The sequence below is a fragment of the Psammomys obesus genome, unplaced genomic scaffold (assembly GCF_907164565.1).
Source record: "Psammomys obesus unplaced genomic scaffold, mPsaObe1.curated_primary_1811, whole genome shotgun sequence".
Lineage (NCBI taxonomy): Eukaryota > Metazoa > Chordata > Mammalia > Rodentia > Muridae > Psammomys > Psammomys obesus.
Window position 1 is genome coordinate 315,842 of NW_026590187.1, and position 3,952 is coordinate 319,793.

The following is a 3,952-nucleotide window of genomic DNA, read 5'->3' on the forward strand; positions in this document are numbered from 1 at the left end:
GGGGTAAGACGGGGAGGGCGGCGGGGAGGGGGCGGGGCGCGGGGAGGGCGGGGGGCGCGGGGACCCGGGGGGCGCGGGGACCCGGAGGGCGCGGGGACCCTGGTGGGCGCGGGGGGCGCGGGGACCCCGGGTGGGCAGGAGACTGTCCCCCCTTCCCCCTTCCCTCGCGACCTGGCTGTCATCGGCTCCGGCCATGACATCACCGGGCCGCGCTCTCATTGGCCGCCTGGCCGCAGGGGGCGGGGCCCGCCGGCCGCATCAGCACCGCCGCGGTGGACAGAGCGCGGTGGCGGCCGGACCCGCGCGCGGACGACCGGCTTCGGGGGCTGCGGCCACGGCTGGAGGGGGACGGGGCCGCGGCGGGGCGGGGCGGGGCGGGGCGCGGGGGAGGCAGGGCACGCGCACGCGTGCTCGCCGCGGCCGCCACGCGCGCTCCCCCCCCCCCCCCCCCCCCCCCCCCCCGCCCGTCCTCCCCCCCCGCCACCGGCCCCCCCCCCCACCTCTCCTCCCACCCCTCCTCCCAACCGTCCTCCCACCCACCCCATTACCCCATCCCCTCCTCCCACCTATCCTCCCACCCGTCCTCCCACCCTACTACCCCATCCCGTCCTCCCACCCCCTCCTCCCACCCACCCCACTACCTCATCCCGTCCTCCCTCCCCGTCTCACCCCCAGCCCCCGCCCCGCGCCCCAGACGCCGCCGCATCCGGGAACGCTTCTGCGCGCCCCGTGCCGGCCCGCGACAGCCGCCAGGGGGCGCCGGAGGCCGCCGCTCGGGCCGCGCTGTCTGGGGAGGGCCGGGGGGGAGGGGAAGCAGCAGCTCGGAAGAGTCTCGCCAGCTGGCACAGTGCCCTCGCCCTCGGGGCCGTCGCCCACAGTGCCCAGCTCCACCGTCTTCAGCGAGCGACTCCAGCCCGTGGAGTGGAGATTGCTGGGGTGTCAGCCAGCGCACAAGCGTCCCCAAACAGGGTGGCTAACCCCTGGGTCACAGCCCTGCCCCGTTTAAGGCCATTGGAAACACACACGCACACACACACACACACACACACACACACACTCACACTCACATTGTGTCTCCATCCTACTGGCCAAAGTGTAACACTGCGGTGATAATTGCTACAAAAGAGGTCAAGAGGTCACATCTACAATGTGACTGTATTTAAAACATTTCAGTGACATTCTATCATCTGCCTATTTGCCATCTATCATCTGTGTATCTGTGTATCTATCTCTCATCTATGTGTACCTATCATCCATCTGTGTAACTATCTATCATCCATGTATCATGCACCTGTGTCTCTGTGTGTCTATGTATCTGCGTATCTGTCTATCTTGTGTGTCTGTGTGCACAGTCAGAAGACAGTTTGCGGGAATAAGCTGTCTCCTTCTGCCACACGAGCCCCGGAATGAACACAGCCCCCTTGGTGGCAGCCCCCTTTGCGCACCCACTGAGCCATCTTGTCTGCCCTGGGCCGTCCTAGGAGCAGGAAGGCGGGAGAACAGTAGCCATCTGCTGAAAGCTGGGACACCTCCGCTGCCTCTGCCTCCTGGGGTGTCAGCCACATCCGGGATCTTCGGATTGTAAAGATTCCCCTGGGCTTTCGCAGAAGCCACCCCAAGTTCGGAACCCGTGTTCCCTCCCTCTAGGGCGGGTGTGAGAGAAGGAACCTCCAGAGGGCGCTCCTGAGCCGAGAGTGCAGGCCAGCCGTTCTCAGCAGGAGTTTCCCTCTGCGCACTGCGTCCTTCCAGGGCAGGGTAGGAGGGGTGGGCTCCGTCCCTGTTGTTTGCTGGAGGCTGGCAGTGTCCGAAGCAGCCGCTGAGAGACTCCAGAGAATCTCTGTGAGGCACGATGCAGTGGGCAGCCTGAGGCCCAGCAAGGACATGCCTTTCTCTGTCCATTGTTTCCTGTGCCCCTTCAGGTTCTGTTAAAATTCGAGGCTAGGGGCTCATATCAGGAGAACCCTGCCTAGAGTCCCCCAGTGAGGGCTGGGGTGTGTCTCATATCAGGAGAACCCTGCCTAGAATCCCCCAGTGAGGGGCTGGGGTGTGGCTCAGTGGTCACCTGCCTAGAATCCCCCAGTGAGGGGCTGGGTGTGGCTCAGTGGTCACCTGCCTAGAATCCCCCAGTGAGGGGCTGGGTGTGGCTCAGTGGTCACCTGCCTAGAATCCCCCAGTGAGGGGCTGGGTGTGGCTCAGTGGCCACCTGCCTAGAATCCCCCAGTGAGGGGCTGGGGGTGGCTCAGTGGTCACCTGCCTAGAGTCCCCTAGTAAGGGCTGGGGTGTGTCTCATATCAGGAGAACCCTGCCTAGAGTCCCCCAGTGAGGGGCTGGGTGTGGCTCAGTGGTCACCTGCCTAGAGTCCCCCAGTGAGGGCTGGGGTGTGGCTCAGTGGTAGAGCCCCTGCCTAGAATCCCCCAGTGAGGGGCTGGGTGTGGCTCAGTGGTCACCTGCCTAGAGTCCCCCAGTGAGGGGCTAGGTGTGGCTCAGTGGTAGAGCCCCTGCCTAGAATCCCCCAGTGAGGGGCTGGGTGTGGCTCAGTGGTGGAGCCCCTGCCTAGAATCCCCCAGTGAGGGCTGGGGTGTGTCTCAGTGGTAGAGGCCAAGCCTAGAATCCCCCAGTGAGGGGCTGGGTGTGGCTCAGTGGTCACCTGCCTAGAATCCCCCAGTGAGGGGCTGGGGTGTGGTTCACTGGTAGAGCCCCTGCCTAGACTGCCCCAGTGAGGGGCTGGGTGTGGCTCAGTGGTCACCTGCCTAGAATCCCCCAGTGAGGGGCTGGGTGTGGCTCAGTGGTAAGGGTGCTGGCTTTGGCCAAGGATGTGAAAATTCCTGGTTTTATCCCTGCCCAGCCCTTGGGACAAGGAAGGTCTCCTGCCCTACTCCTCCAGGAGAACCTTACCCTCACATGTTTGAAGCCCGGACTTTCTTTCATACAATTGTGAGAGTATCACGTTGGAATATCTTTTTATTTTATTTAAAATATTTTATTTTATCATGGCACAGCGGTGCAGGCCTTTAATCCCAGCACTGGGGAAACAGAGGTAGGAGGATCTCTCTGAGTTCTAGGCCAGCCTGGTCTACAAAGTGAGTCCAGGACAGCCAGGGCTACACAGAGAAACCCTGTATCAAACAATCAAAAAAATTGTTTTTAAACTTTGACATTTATTTTCTTATCACCCCTCCCCTCCTCTGTGTGTGTGTGTGTGTGTTCACAAGCAAGCGATGTCACATTTGTGGCGGTCAGTTGATAAGCTTTGGGAGTGCTCCTCTTCCTTCTGTTCGGGTTCAGGGGCTCTGCACGCTGGGCAGGTGCTTTCCTGTGAGCTCTAACTCCCGTGACCGTGAGCGTCTGTGGTGTGCCCAGGAAGGGCACGGGGATTTCCCCAGGACCCCGGTGCTGCCGCCCGTCCCGCAGCTGGCCCCCTGGTCCCCGACCCACCGGCCGCACCCTCGCCTTCCCAGCGAGGGCCTGTGTGAAATACCCCGGGATCCACGCTCACGGGATCACGCTCACGGTCGCCCCGTGGGTGGGAAGGGGGTGGGCAGGCTGGGGTGTCGAGAGGGGGTGCTGCTGGGCTCCTGCCCCCCGGCCCGCCGCCTCCTCCAGGAAGGACGCGGAAGGAGGGCTTGCTCGGAGCCTCGGCCTTCCGGAGCTGCTGGGCGCCTTTTCTGCTGCGGTGATAGGACAGCTGAGGAGAGACGCCCTCTCGGGAGGCTCCAGACCGCAGCCGCGGGTTCTTCCCGTGACCGGACACCGGGTAGACACCAGCGGACACAGCGTCCGCAGTCCAGAGCTCAGCGTGCTTGCTCAGCGGGGCTGTCCACACTCAGGGCTCGGGCCGGGCCCGGGACTCCGCCCTGGAGGGCTGCGGCCTGGAGGTGACGGCTGGAGCCGGAGGCCGGGGCTGGGAAAGCAGCTCTGGGGCTGGGGTCCTGTCCCTGCGGACCCTGGGGCA